General features: G+C 38.9%; 1 protein-coding gene across 11 annotated transcripts in view; it reads right to left on the bottom strand.

Moving 5' to 3' along the window:
- Positions 1 to 16,401, bottom strand: part of FOXP1 (forkhead box P1) — a 689,298-nt gene that overhangs the window by 196,969 nt on the left and 475,928 nt on the right. The window contains exon 1 of one of the 11 annotated variants that reach the window (XM_069084108.1): positions 6,441 to 6,608. The exons of 9 other annotated variants lie outside the window; for them this stretch is intronic. The gene's annotated coding sequence lies outside the window, so the exon portion shown is untranslated. One more of the 11 variants, XM_069084107.1, reaches the window with a different exon arrangement.

Raw genomic sequence — 16,401 nt, 5'->3', positions numbered from 1 at the left:
ACAATGCATCCTGACTTCCACCGAAGTCAGAGTCATTACTTTTACTTGCCACGGCCAAGGCTGGATATGAAAATTCATAGAAGCCTAGGATTATAGGAACCTAGGTGTAGCACTGGCAGATGCCTCAGAGGCATCACTACCCCATGTTTGCTTCAGTTTCCTCATATGTCAGATGAGCTGGAGAAGGAAATGGCAAACCCCTCCAGTGTCTTGGCCAAGAAAACCCCAAATGGGGTCCCGAAGAGTCACACACTACCCCATGATCTTCCTCATTCAATGAGGGAGCCTTTTCTCAAATCGCCATTTCCCTCACGATTCATGTTAATTTCTTGAATGAATTTGATGACTGATACAACAAACATAAAACTATGTGCAGTGGAGGCTAGTTCATATGCAAAACTATGCATAGAGCCTGCATTTGGAACCAGGTAGAGCAGGATTTAGGCAGGTAGTTGGTGCAGTGGATAGACTGTCAGGCCTGGAGTCAGAAAGATCTAAATTAAAATCCAGTGTCAGACACTACCCTGGGCAAGTCATTTAACTGCTTGCCTCAGTTCTTCATCTGTTAAATGGGAACACAGTGGAGAAGGAGATTGCAAATCACTCCAGGATCTTTTCCAAGATAACCTCATAAGCAAAGTCCATGGGGTCACATAGAGTTGGACCCAAATGACTGAACAACAATAGCTGGATTTAAATCCCACCTCACTTGAACTTTATTAGTCATTGCATGCTTGCCACTAAGGCAATGGGGATACAGAAAAAGATGAAATAATCACTGCCTTCAAGGAACTTCTCTGGGGGAGGGGGAGAGGAAGGGAGGACAGCATGCACTTAGATAAGTAAATGCAAAATGAAAACAAAAGAATTGACATGGGTTGGCATTGTAATTCAGCCATTTTTCAGTCATGTCTAACTCTTCAGGACCCCATTTGCGGTTTTCTTGGCCAAAACACTAGAGTGGTTTGCCATTTCCTTCTCCAGCTCATCTGACATATGAGGAAACTGAAGCAAACAGGATCAAGTGACTTGTTCAGGTTACACAGCTAATAAATGTCTGAGGCCAGATTTGAACCCAGGTCTTCCTGATTCCAGGTCTGGCACTCTACTGACAGTGCCACCAGCTGAGGGTCCTAAATAACTTAAGCTGAGACTCAGTTTTCTCATCTATAAAATGGTGATAATACTTTACTGATTTGTTTTTAGTCAATGATGTAATATATGTAAAGTGTCTTGAAAATGATACATCACAAAAATTTTAGTTATGATTATTATTACTATTAATAATAATAATTTCATTCATCTCATCTTTTGGGATGAAGTTCAGATAGAAATGGTCCTTGGATAGGTTGTTATTCTACTCTTTTCTATTTTTCTATTTTATGTTCTTTAGAGGAGAATAAATTCTTGTTGTAATCAAATTAAAGTATCACCCTCATTACCATCCTGGTCATTATTACTTCACAACAAGAAAGATTTTGAGCAGCTTTCCTTCTTGTGTGTTGCCTTCTTGTGTGTACCTTATACTGCAGAGAGGAGTGTAAAGCTTACACAAACAGACTCAAGGTAGAAGGCCTTAAGGCAATCTGCACATCCCTGAGAGGCCTTTTTTACATTGTTCTTTAATGGTGCCATAGAATATAAAAACAGGGAGATGGGATGGCACTCCTAAGAAATCACAATGATTTCCTTAACAATTCTACAAAACTTCTACGCACTGGAGATGGCCACTTGTGACTTTAATCTACTGCCAATCAATGGAAATATCACTGGTAAGGCTAACAACTGATTTACCTGGAATATGAAAGTAGGAGTAAACTATGGGAGAGGAGAGGTCTTTATTTTTGGAGACACTGGCCTTGCAAGAATTATAGGAGGTGAAAGTCTCAGGAAGAATAAGGATTTACATTTTTTTCTGCCCTATTTTTATATTTATTCATACACACATGTGAACACAAACAATAATCTCAAAATCAACTAAAACCACAAAAACTTCAACAAATTTTTTATTTGTCTATATGTTACTTCTATATGTTATTTTTAAGGAACTCCAAATAGAATGCTGCTTTTTTTTTCTTTCACTAAGCATGATAAACTCAGGATGAGACCAAAGTTATCATGGGATTGACAAAGAATTCATTTATGCCTTCCATTTGTGACAGTTCAAGTCTTTATTTTAATTATTTATTTATTCATTTATTCATTCATTCATTCACTTATTTATACATATTATTTAGTTATTTCAGTGTGTGTTTTTTCAAATATGCAGCTTTTAAATTACTCCTACTGTTATGTAGTGGATAGGGCCCTGGACTACAAGGACAGGAAGACCCAAGTGAAAATTCTGCCTTAGACATTTCCTAGTTCTATGACCCCGGAGAAGTCACTCCATGCTTTAGTTTCCTCATCTGTGAAATTAAGGGGTTAGGTGTAATGTCGCTAAGGTCCACTCCAGCTCTGTATGTACGATCTTATTACCTTACATATCCAACAAATAGTTAGGACTGTTCACTATTCTTTGGAAGCAAATGAATCTTAAATGAATATTCTAAATTATGAGCCTCATATCAATTAAAAAAAACAGGATCGTAAGATCAGAGATCTAGTGCTGGAACCAGTCTCAAGGTCATCTAGTCCAACCTTTTCATTGTATATGGGAGGAAATTAAGTACTAGAGAGGTTAAGTCATTTGCTTGAGGTCAAAGAGTTAGTAAATATTAGGGCGGGAATTTGAACTCAGGTCTCAGGACTCTAGAGTTTCAGTCTTCTTTCCATAGCACCATGTTTTAAAGTTAGACACGACTTTTGAGGTCCCTTAGTTCAATCCTTTTATTTTTGCAGATGAGGAAACTGAGTCTCAGAGGTGAAGTGACTTCCTTAAGGTCAAAAAGATAGGAAGCAGGATAGCCCTTTCTTTTGGCTCCAGACGGATCTCCCCCCCCAACCCCCATAAAACCTTTCCTTTCTCTCAACTCAGGAGCTATCTGAAGATCAAAACAAAACAAAACCAAAACAAAATACCAGGCCCTATTTTCGTGAAAATACTAAAAACTGTGCTTGCCCCAATCATGCTCAAGACTTACTTGCTACTTCAACCAAATAAACTTGTCTCTGCTCTGTTTTCTTATAACGCTGCTCATTCTTTCAGGTTATTGTCCTGCTACCCCAGGCCAACCCCTTCTAATGGCATCCAATGTCATTCTGGTTTCCAAACTAGCCATTAAAGTCTATACACATCCGGAAATTGTAAATCATTTTAACAGGACATATTTCCCACCTCAAAAGTGGGATAATATTCATAGCTTACCTATGCCCCAAGGGTGTTCTAAGGCTTAATGAGAATGTTTGTAAGGTACTTTGATTTCCTCAGACAAAAGGCCCTATATAAGTACAAAGTATCATCATCACCACCATCATTATCCTTATCCAACCAAACTACAGAATGTTTGGAGATGTACCCAGCAGAACAACAAAGGCCCTGAAGAAAACTACATTTTTCATGAAAACTACATTTTTCATGTGTAGATTTTTCATGGGTCAGGTAACTCCCCTAAAATGTTTCAGGGAACTTTTGGTAAAGACTGGTTCTCTATGTGAGAGAAAACCGTGTGATACATCCAGCTAAGAGTGCCACTTACACTGTTCCCTTATATAGGCAAGGAAAGGGAATTCCTGGGCACATATTGTAAATTCATATTCCGAAACGCTACAGGCAAAACCCTCTTAGAAGTCTACACACTCACCTGTAAAGCTGGGAGATCCCCTTCTGAAGGGGGCACTTTGGGTAATCAATCTCATTACTCTGTAGCTTTTTCCTTACACAGATCTCCCCTGGCTGGACACCACAAGGTGGTGACAAGGAAGAAAAAAGGCCAAAAGGCCTGTGTGTATATTTCCATTACAGATATGGGTATATACATACCTATACATAATACACAATATGAAAAACTCAAATTTTGGTTGGGCTGATGGTGGGGTTTTGCTGCTACTGATTCTTAAACCTACACTCATGGTTAAAAGTCTTATTTTAGTCCTCAGGAGAACAAATGAGCTCTACTTCAGATAATAATAGACTGAAAGTTACACTAGGATGTCACTTAACATCATGGACAGGAGAGCTAATGTGTCTGGAGAAAGAGGAATGCCTTGTGAGAAACAAAGAGACACTGAACAAGGCAATTTCCACTAACACAGGACCTATGCACAAACTCTATACAGTGAGGCATGAAATGCAGCTCCCATAAACACCACATAGTACAAAGGAGGAGAAAAACCATGTTCTCATTATGCTATCAGTTATTGTTTATATCGGAATCTATTTTTTGCCAAAATGCCAATGAATACAATAATTCAATAACCATTTACAAAAGGATAAAATGAGGCAAGATACATTTTATATATATTCAGTAGTCTTTTAAAAAGATTATGCTGAGGAACAGACATACACACAGACACACGTGTGAATGTATCTATGTGTGTGTGTATGAATATATATACCTGTATAGCTCAAAAATATGTATGTAATAAATCTAGGAAAGCCACACAATTAAACCAGTAATCCATGGGAAAGATCTTTTGTCAAAGGGTCCAAGAAAAGGGATTGGTTTCCAGTGAGAAACCTTATGAGTTTTTAAAAGATTAAAAAAAAAGTCCCTGGACCTAAAGAGTTAACTCACTTGCTTTTTTTTAAAGTCACATATAATTTCCTTTTATCATAAAACAATGCATTTATTATTTTCTGTATATCTGTTAAAGGGCATGGCCTTCTGAGTGGAAAACAAAACAGAACTGAGTCACATGTTTATTTGCTTCAGCTACTCCCTTTCCCTTCTGATAAATAATCAAACGTGCCATCCAGAAAAAACAAACTCAGCGAGCTGGGAAATTTGATGGTCATCAACTAGAGTGCGATACCAAGAAAAGCAGCCCACTGTTCCCACAGTGAGTTTTGTGCCCCACACCTACACTGCCATCTGAGTAAATACCTTCAGTCACTCTTTCCATTTTCCCCATGCAATTACTCCTACTGTTAAACAAATTGTCCTTAAGGCACTTGCAAACACCATTTTTTTCCTTACAAAGTAGAACAACTTATGAACATTAAAAAGCCAACCTAGAAAAATGTAGGTATGTATGTGTGTATACACACAATATACATGTATGTATTATATATGTAAATACAAAACACCTATGTAAAGACAAATTTATATAGACATCTATAATTTTTGTTGTACTTGAGACTTGAGGTTTGAACAACTATACTGCTTGATTTCCTTTCTTGTTCCAAGAGATGCTACCTTGTAGCATAATATTTTAAGGACATTAAGTCTGGGTAGTGATAGAAAAGCTTTAGAACAATTCTCCCCAGATCAAGATGATAATCTTTCCATGTCTCCTCCACTCTCTGACCAGTAAACAGTTAGGAGAAATGATAACCTTATGTATGTTTTACTTAAGGGTTTCCCTCTCCCCTATGGGGGGGGGGAGGTCTAAGATTAAATGAAACAGTAAAGATAAAAAAAAAATTCTTAACTATTTGTTGATACTTCTTTCCTTTCAACAGGACAAAAATAATAGCAGTTTCCATCTCCCCATTTGTTACAGGGGAAAGCTTTCCCATGTTAAGTCCACTTGTCTTTACCTGCCATGCCAATTATTAACAATGAAACATTTGAAAAGAATCCTGTAACATGAAAGTTAACAACCATCACAGAAAGTAAGCATGGTTTTTCCTTCCCTTTTGCAGAAGCCTCCGTTTAAACAATAGTCATATGAATGAGATAATGGCTATGCTTGTTTCAGCACTCTGATTTTTATTGGCATGAAATTGGTACAAATATTATCAAGACCAGTTTGCAAATGATGACGGTGCCATGATGCAAACATCAGGGAAGGACGGTTTTACAGTTAAAGATCCTACCATCTCATCACCCCTCTAACTCTGAGCCCCCACCCCCATCAATTGTTATATTCATTTTTTTTACTTGTGACAAAAGAAGCCCACAAAACATCTCTCTCTCTCTCTCTCTCTCTCTCTCTCTCTCTCTCTCTCTCTCTCTCTCTCTCTCTCTCACACACACACACACACACACACACACACACACACACACACACGAGGATCTCTCCTCTAAATTCTGAATCCGAAATAAATGTTAGTGAGAACAAACTGCTTACTTAACTGATACTCCAGAGTCATTGGAAAGCAACAGTGAACTGAACAGGAGTTAGAAAGAGCCACTTTTTCTTTTCAATTTTTAAAAATGCCTTTGATGTCCAAAAAAAAAAAAAGGCAGTAAACAAATTGAATTATCTCATTTTGCTCGGAAAGCTGGAAAGAAAGGAAGGCTTCCTTTCCCCCCCAAGAATACATTCACAGAGGAAGATAGCAAGTTTCAAAGTTTAAGCAGCCGCCCAGCGTTCCCTTTTCTCTGAACACTTACAGAGAAAATGAAGACTTTGACGGGGTGAGCTCTGCCTGTCGTTCGATTTCCGTCTTCTTGCTGTAGATGTGTTCTGGCTGTTTCTGTGAAGCGGGGGTTGGAGAATGGTAAAAAGATGTTTGAATAAACAGGAAGTGCCGGGCTGCTGGAGCACACACTGAGTGAAAACACCCTGGAACATTGCCCTTTCTAGCCAACAAGAGGCTTTCCTCCACAGTAGCGATGCCTTCGAAATGACAAAGAAACCACAAGACTCCCTCAAGTAATTCTCCTTTTTCAAAGTTGAAAGAGCCGTTGGAGCTGGCAGGTAATTTCAAAGTGGCATCGAGCACTTAGAGAAATCTATTAATTCGGATTCGGCACGTATCTAAATCACTTCAGGTCTACAAGCAGCAACATACCTTCCTAATTATGCCTTAACTGGACCAAAAGACAAACAGCAGCCAAAGGCTACACAGCCCTTGTGCAGACAAACATCTCCGGAGGCTCAGGGAACCTGCCTCCCCAAACACTGTGGTCCCGGTGTCTACACAGGAAAAGTGGGATCTCTTTAATTCTTTTTTTTTGTTGTTGTTGAGATGCTGCAGAGTTTGGGGGCTCTGTATCCCATGTGACCCCTCTGAATTTTGGGGTAGACACATTTGCTCTCCTATCTAATCTTTCTTTTTTTTTTTAGTCCGTTCTGATTTTTCCTTCTAGTCAGCAAACCAAAGTATCTATTTAGCTCGAGGTGACTGGCTCCCCGACTTGGGCCCTGCTTTCCCCACCCCAAACTAATTATTAAAGTCCTATCTTCGGTCACATGGGTGGTGACATGCCCAAGACACTAAGGAAAACCACAGAGGCTCAGGAAGGCAGTTTGTAAGAATATGAACAGTCGACCAGCCACAGCCAAGGGAGGTTGGGGGGGGGGGAGCCCGGATTCCTGTAGAAAATGTACTGCTGTTGTGGTAACTACCGGGCGGCTGCCACTGAAGGGACTGATTTGTTATTTAGCATGGAGTCTTGGACTGTCTGTCATTCTGGGTGCTAATGCTCTGCTAAAATAACTCATTGGGAGCTGTCAGTGGGATGTTTACACAGGCCCCAATCTTTTCTTCATAGAAGGAAATTTTTTTACTGGAATTCATCTTCTTTTGATCTCACATTCAAAGCAACAGCAGCTTGATAGACATTCAAGTCTGAAAGCAAATCCAGACGCTGAAGATAAACCGCCAGAGTATGACAGGCAGGAGCATCTAAAGCTTATAAAAATGAAGAGAACAGCATGTCGTCTGAGTATTACAATAGCAGAAATCAAGAGACATATTAGGTGGAACTGATCAGCCACAAAAACAGTTCAAAAGGCAGATCAGAGAAACAGAAGCCTAGGCGAGGCGAGGGGGAGAAATAGGCAATATCTGCCTTCCAGAGAAGGCATCCCCTTCATTCCGAGGACCACAAGGCTTCCGCTCCAGCATGGAGACTTGAGGGGAGGAAGGAGAGGAGGAGGAGGCAAGGAGATGCAATGTACATGTTCTACTCCAACCCAGCTTCCAGTTAGAAGCAATTCAATTAATTTGTTAACAACCCCCTTCCATCAAGTGATTCCAAGAAAATGAGGGGGTAGTGCCTTACCTTGCTTAGCACCCCCCTCCCAGGACTGCAATATATTACCATCACCTGTCTCTGCTAGTCTTAATGAAGTTTCCAAAGGGATAACACTCAGGGCACTATGGGAATGAGGCATTCAGAAAAAAGAACATCTCTCATCCTGAGATCTCAAAGTCGTTTTAGACTTTCAATGAGGGAAGAGAGGAGAAGGTGAAGGAGCTCAATGCTCTAAAATGCCTAGTTATTAGATGGACGTTAAAGTTCTATTCTCTCCCTCAAAATCAGAAAGTACCAGCTCATGAGTCCTACTGATCTTCACCCAGCATCCAGAAGTTGTTTTTTTTTTTTTTAAGCTGACTGGAGCAATTTGTAAAGGAATAATCACAAAAAGTTTCTAAGAGAATGCATACATTTTTCATTTAAAAATAAGCCTCTTATTTTAATTAAAGTCAGTACATATAATGAAAAAGTAATTCTCAAACAATTTTGTACTTAGAGCTGTTTGTTAACAAACACTGAACGAACAGGCAGTGTTAGGTGAAAGGGCAGCAGAATTCCACATTATAATTTCGCCTGCGGGTTATTTCTGATTAAGGACACCCTCTGGGACACCAAAGCAAGATCTTCTTTTACAGCAGGCATGGCTTTTAAAATTAGCCTTTTTTTCCCCCTGCATAATAAACCAACAGGAAAAAAAATGTGGATTTAAAAATGTATTAACCAATTTAAAGAGTTGCAATCAGTTTAGGGTTTCCTTTCTGCAAAACACAGGTTCCTGTGTAGCTAAGTTACAAATGTAAAAATGCAGACTGGATTTGAAAAACTGCTTTGGAAAGTCACCTTCTGTCATGCTTATGCAGCTATCTAATGTGCTAACGGCTGATTATTTATCTTTACACTGTACTAGTTTAATCTGTTAAGGTCAACACTAATCTATGCCAACCTTTTAAGAAATAGCAGCCTTCAAAGACTAGCAGCGAGAATACCCAAACTAAATACAGGATGTCACTGTAATGGATACATTTACCTGAACTGCTGAGATTTACTATGTAAACACTGAATATAAATTCCCATATAAATTAGAAAACACATTATTTCTGTATATAGAGATGTTGTCACCAACATGTGGGTAAGATGCTTAACATCACTTAGTTTCATGGGATCATTTAAAAACCAGGTTTGTATTTACATGCCATGTATATACAGAGCTCAATTACTGAAATGAAATGTTTGCTGCCACCCCCCCCCCCCGAAATAGCAAGTTTGGCTATCAGATGAGAGCCTCCTAGTCATCTCCTCAGATGGTGGTGGTTTCTAAAATGCAGACCATTGGTTAGTGGCCATTGCCAGTAGCCACAGGACACCACTGTCTCTCCCTTCCCTCTCAGATTTCTTCTGGACTTGAATGTCACTGTAGACCTTGAATGTGAAATGGCTTCACGCTAATTGCTCTAATTTCTGGAAGATGTGCAGGCAGGTGAAACCTGATCCCCTCGGCCCTTGTGGAGCCCAAGAACGAACGACCCTGGAATGTTTACACAGTGGTTTGATTTTAATAGACAGGAGGGCTGGGTTTCAGACAGCAAAAACACAGCTAATAGGTGACCTCTTAATGTAGTTCTTTTTGAAAAAAAAAAAAACAACAAAATACAATTTCATGTGGTAAAAGGTGATGTCCTGAATGCCAAGGTTATCTGCTTGACTTTTTGAGTGAGCACACATTACGTTGCACCTGACATTTACACCCGAAACTCTATACCGACTTTTTTTTTTCTTACTTTAAAACAAAACAACAAAAAAAGCACTTTATATGTCAGTCACCTTACAAACAGATTATGGCTGTATGGGATTTCCTAGTAAGTGCACTCATTTGAATTTTAAATTGAATCCTTTTTACTTCCATTTCACTACTGGTCCCTAACATCCTGCAAGAAATGTTAAAACTCCTACCCCACAAAAGGTGGGAAGAGTCTTCTCCCTTGGTCTTTTGGCTATTGTCTGGTCCCTCATTCATGGCATCCCCAGCCTTGGGTGAAAGGTGAGGTAAATCCCTCGCCTGAAGTGGACTGATCATTATGGGTCTTTCCCTCTCTCATGGCACTGGATACATTACATATGGCTTTAATGTTTTTCTTGTTCTTCCCCATCCCCCAGTAGTGTAAGCTCCTTGAACCTATGATTGGTATTGCTTGTCTCTGGATTCTCCTTTGTTTCTGACCCAGTGCTTAGCACAGTGCCTAGAACATAGTAGGCACTTAGTAAATGACTGATTGATTGATTGATATCTCACAGAGACTCAAATAAATCTTGGGGCAATTGAATGGCAGCATGATGAAGGCTGAACAGAACATGGGTTAGGGAGGCTGAACTTTGAATGCCTCTCCGTTATTTTTAAATATGTTTACCCCGCTAAACACAATGTAGCATGATGTCTGGTGAATTTAGTACTTATATAATGTCTTATCTCTGCCCCCTCCCCTCTCTCCCCTCTCACCCCTCCTGGATGCTTCTTCTCCTCTACACCTTGCAAGAGCTCAATAAATCTTTTCTCAATTGTATGTGCTGGCTGTGTAGAGCAGGAGAGACGTTGAAAGAAGGGGGTGAGAGAGAGCTTCATCACTTGATGATCTGATGGCTTTTGGGAGGAGCCAATGAGGTCCAATGATTGCTTGCTAACAGTCAGCCACTGGCTATAGGCAAGTTTAGGAAAACTAGATAAAAATAGAGATAAATACAGCAGCATGGAGATCAAAGATCCAAGGTATTGAACATGTGGGACCAACAAAAAGAAAGTGTGCAGGACACATTAAAAAAAAGTGGGGAAAAGATTGGGGATATGCCTCAGTTTAGTTTAATTTTTTAACTTGAATCTGAATGAAAACAAAAAAAAATCTTGGTATATGTACGCTGCAGAAGAGAAAACACAATTCAGGTATTTTAATAAGTAAATTTAATGAGAGGATTTTAATGATTAAATTTCTTCAGGGAAGGAGAGAGTAAAATGACATCCAGATAAAGCCGAGTTAAGCCGGTGAGGCTTTTGCTGTTGTTGTTCATATGTTTGCTTTTTGGAAAAGGAATTAACACTCATCAGAAGGCCTGGGAAATCACAGGCAACAGCTATCAGACTTTCTATCTAGGAGAAACCTCAAAACTGTTGTATTCAATTCAAGGTAGAAGGTAAGCTTGCTGAAGGCAGAGGCCATTTCATATTTGTCGTTGTATCCTGATGTCAAGCGCATAGCAGGTGCTTACTTTAGGTTTGCAGATTAAAGGCACAGTACAACTTAACAATGCAAACCAACGATAAAGTATTCTACCAGGAATTCTTTTCCTTTTTGGGTCACGGATCTCTTTGGCCATCTGGTGCTGACTGTGGATGCCTTCTCACAAGAATGGCTTTAAATACATCAAATAAAATATATAGGATTACAAAGGAAACCAACTATAGTCAAATAGAGCTACCCACACAAATGTGTATATATGTGTATATTCATATACACACATACATATATACATGTATGTATGCATATATGTGTTCTTTAGGATTCCTATACATATAAGACTCCCAGTATTCTCATATAATATTCTAAAGAATATCTACACACACACACAGAGTCCTAGGTTAAGAATTCTTGTACTAGAGCATTTTTTTTACAATAGCATCTTTAAAGTGGTAATAACCTGAAAGGATAGTTTTTCTGTGTTCTGTAGGTGCTTTTAATATTCCCAAAATGCTGACATAAGATTCAAATAGAAAGGCAGTCATTGTTCCTATTTTTTAAACCTTTGTATTCTCAGCATCTAGAATAGTTTCTTGAATACAACAGGTTTTTATTATATGCTTACTGAATGGATGAAAAAAGAAAGCATGTTTCATAATGTAATGTGCTATATGCATGCGTGCATATTATTATTATTATACTATCATTAGCAAAAAACCCAGGAGCTTCTTTCACATGGTCCATTAGTACATAAAATCACCTGACCCATTAATATCCAACCCTGAAAGTAGATGAATGAGTATGATAGCCGCAATCTAAAGATATTTTACCTGGAAAGAAAGTTACTTTTGTTGTCTTTCCTTTGAAAGGTATTAAGCATATATGTATAAATACATATATGTGTCATACACACACAGAAACACATACACATATATAAAGAAACCCTTAAAATACCCTTTCCTAAGATCAATAATAATTCCCATCAGCTAAGTTTTTTTTTTCCTTCTCCTCCTCCCCCCCTAAAAAAATTAAAAGTTTAGAATAAAGAAAAAGAAAGAAAATCCTGTCAATGTAGAGATTTAGTATAAACGAGTTCAAGTCAGTGGTAGGAACACTAAGTGGTAAAGGTAAACATGGTCCCCCCTCACCTCCCCCCCCAACTGGTTTCCCTCTAAAGCTCTCTAGGCAGTCAGTGCCTGGTACCAAAGCCTGCCCTGCACGTTTGGGAGGTCAACACAGCTATGCTAAACTGACAGGTTCAGTTTACAGCAGGCCAGGACTTTGTTTGGATATACTGGCCTTGCTCACCGCCAGCTTAACAACAGATGGCTAGAAAACTTTCATTATGTTGCGCAGGGCTGAACTGCAAACAATCCAGAAAACTGTGAAAAGTTTAACTCCCTCCAAACCAAGGAAACAAGAGAGTTCACACACATGTGCCAGACTGGTTCTAGTGGAGGGCCTGGGATATGCAATGGGGATTCTCAGGGCTGAATTAGCTCTCCATTGGATGATTAATGAAACGTACACAAAAACCCTCCGATGTAAAAAGAGAATTTGCAATTTGACAAGGTCAGATGAATAAAAGCATCATTCCCATAGCAAAAGTGCCCATGACAGACTGGAGTCTTTTTATTTTAACTTTGCAAAGCTGAGAACTTTCAAGAAGTTGCATAGAGTGCCTGCTTTATTTTATTTTCCTGAAATATAATTTAAGAGGTTTCCCTCTCCTGCAAAGACAGAATCTTCCTTTGCATTACTCTCAAGCTCCCTTCCTGCTATCCCTCTGGAAGACTGGAAGAGCCAGTCGAATATTCTAACTCTAACACCCAGATTTAAATATGATTTATCCAAATCTGTATATAATTTAAATATTCATTAAATTGATTCAATCCATATGAACCCTAATATCTCCTAATGCTCTGAGACAGGTTATAAACGCACCTTCAAAGGTTTAATTCAATTGGCAATCTTATAGGTCTCATCACTGAAAATGTATTATTTTTATACTATTCGAGAAATGAACAAATCTGTTTTCCACAAATGTATTTTAGAAGCTACCCTTTTCTGTTATTGAAAGAAAATTGTGTTTATTACTCCTTTAGCACAGTGTAAACTCATAAACGTCAACAGAGAGTACAAGGAAAACTGTCAACTAAATATTGTTTCCTTCATGAGCTGTTCTTCCAAGTCAATTACGCCTTTCAACTTCTGGGGCATTGTATGATAAACTAGCAGTAAAAATCATTCACATTAATATACCATGGTGCCTTGCCTGCAAAAGGTAATTAAAGAAGTAAATGACTCATAAGAATAGACATATTAGCTGCAAAATGAAAGGCAACTTAGCTGCCACATGAAAATATGTACCATTAAGATACTGCATTTTCATATTCCTGTAATCAGCTCCAGTAGACTAATGCTTATTTAATCCAGTTCTCGGCTAAGTCCATCAACAACTGTTTTTTGCTGTTTTCTCCTTGACTGAACATTATGAGTGCAGGTTTGGAATAAATACTGCAATAAGATTTTTGCATACTCAATTGAAGAACAGGTTTTTACATTTTAAAATCTATTTTTTTCTCTCTCTCCCTCACAGAAATACAACACAGAAGATGACTAGGAAATATTTTCCTGGCTAGACAAGGCTTTTAAACAACAGTACATTTTAGGGAACGGATCTTGGTTTTAACATTCACAATTTCTGATTCATACCACTATTAGCATACGAAAAAAACCGATGCCATGTCTTCACATGCCAAATGTCCTATTCTTCACTTAAGAAACATCCCCTTTTGTTAATAACATCTTCCATTAGCATTAGCAAGATGAGGACTATTTATCTTGACTCAGTGACCAAAGTGGAAGGAAAGAAATGGGGTGGATCCCCACAATGTTACAGGATTGAGTTAACATCAAGAAGTGCCTACTAGATTAGCTAAAACATGCCAGAAGAGACCTTGACAAAACCCTTCAACCAGTTACACTGCTTTCCAGATCTCTGACTTTTGCGCCACATTTCCTCTGCCCAAGATGTTATTCTCTGTACAAATTTATTTTTTTTCCTATCCTAGGTACCATCTAGGAGTATTTCATTAAAGGGGTTAGATTTGCTTCCTTCACCCTAGAAAAACCAAGGGAGCTTATCTCAGGGGGAAGATCCAGCTGGCCTAGAAGGATAGGTCCATAAACAACAATATTAATATTACTAGGGATCTCCAGTTTCCTTGGAGGTTCACATATAAAAATCTAGGCCTCGAGTTTATCATTCATGTGGGCATGTAGGTCTTTCAGTAGAATTTAGCACTTCAGACTTTCAAAGTTCTCTGCTAGCAATGCCAGCAAAAGAAATAAGCATTCCTCCCTTTGCCTTTATAAGTGAAGTTCGTTGAACACTATGACATCTATATTTTATTGTGTTCACCAACAATTCATGTTTTTATCAAAATCTAAGCCCACCTGGCTGGCATCCACCAACTTGCCAAAGGACCTGTAAGAGATATGTGACCTGACTTTGAAAGGCAGGAGCTTTCATCACAGGAAAAGTTCTAGATTTCTTTACTGGATGTGTCTTCTCCACTTTCCTCTTCCTGTGGGTGTGACAACCATCTCTTTGGCTCTTAAACTGATGAGTAGCCAATTCTCTCAAGGACAGACAGTTCATGATGGGAGGACTTTCCTGTAAATATGAACCTTCAGCTTGTTTACCTTTTAACAGTCCTCAGGATTGCAAGAAGCTTTACAGAGTTAAACTCAATCTTTTGTTTTTTAATGTATTATTGCTTCACCATTTGTGCAGACACCACTTGGAACCACAATTAATGAGCTCTAGTCCTTTTTCTAATTAAGGAACAAAGGTTCTTGTGTGCAGAGTATAGAGTGACACTGTCTAGAGAACACACATTTAAATAGAAATAAATGCTTCTAATTGCCTTAAAATGGGATTTTTCAAATTTAGGAACATAATAGTATCGAGAAATTAGAGCATTTCCAATATCATTTACAAATAAGCCTTTACAAAATATTGTTAGCTGATAATAATGCATCATTATAAATAATGGAAAGTTATGAATGCCAGGCATGTAACCTTTGTATTCACACGATTAACCTGTGTGCATTGATACAATGATACATGAATTAGTTTAAAATTTTTTAAAAAAGCAAACCCCTATAAAAGGCAAAAAGCAAGAAAGCATCAACTACAGCTTGAAATTCTTTAGACTATAGTAGATTAGGATTCAAACATGTAATTAAGAAAGATAACCTTGCTTTATACAGTAATTAGGGCTATTAGAAATAGGATACTCTCTCTTAAAAGTGCTACAAATATACCAGAGTACTAAATAACCTGCATCGCTTGGAAAGTAGACTTGCTATCAAGGGCAAAGCTGCTATCCACTGAAGAAACACGAAATGACAGACGGCTGTTAGACTCCATTAGCTGCTATGTGATAGGAGCACATTCACTAACACACGACCTGTGAAAAATCTGAGATCTCTTTAAATCTTTGAATTGGATTGCAGCATTAATTCTTAAGAACTGCAATCCTTCAACCAAGTCAAATTACCCTCATTAACAGTGGAAAAACTGCCTCTGCAATAAGTTTTTTAAAAAAAGATATTTATTACCTATAATCACTTTCATGTACTTCACCTGGGAGTGTGCCCAGCTGGTACAACAACTTGGAACGATGCACCACTGTTAATATTGATAGGACCAGAATGTTGTCTCCAAAGACACTGCCATATACTGGCTTCCCCCCCTCATCCCCAGGAGCCACGGGACGGAAGTGGCCCATTTTTACAGGTGAGGAAAGACAGGCATGGGAAAATTAAGCCCCAGTTTGCAAAGGTCATTACTGGCAGAGCTGAGACTAGAACTCAGGTCTTTGGATTTCCTGCCCCTATACTTTTCGTACTAGAATGACATCACAAATGTGCAGTCACAGCTACTACTTGAAGGAAATGCAGGAGCCTCCCCTGAGACCTAGCTGGTGACTGGATCAGTGCATTGACAAGCGGAGGCTGGCTTCATCAGGCTGGGGGGAGGGATGGAAAGGGAGAGGGGGTGAGGGGAAGGTGGGAGGGGGAGGGAGGGAGAAAGAGAGAGAGAGAGAGAGAGAGAGAGAGAGAGAGAGAGAGAG

Source organism: Petaurus breviceps, unplaced genomic scaffold (assembly GCF_028583685.1).
Source record: "Petaurus breviceps papuanus isolate PSGF00001 unplaced genomic scaffold, PetGlider_PUasm1.0 174, whole genome shotgun sequence".
Lineage (NCBI taxonomy): Eukaryota > Metazoa > Chordata > Mammalia > Diprotodontia > Petauridae > Petaurus > Petaurus breviceps.
This window is presented reverse-complemented; position numbering and strand designations above follow the sequence as displayed.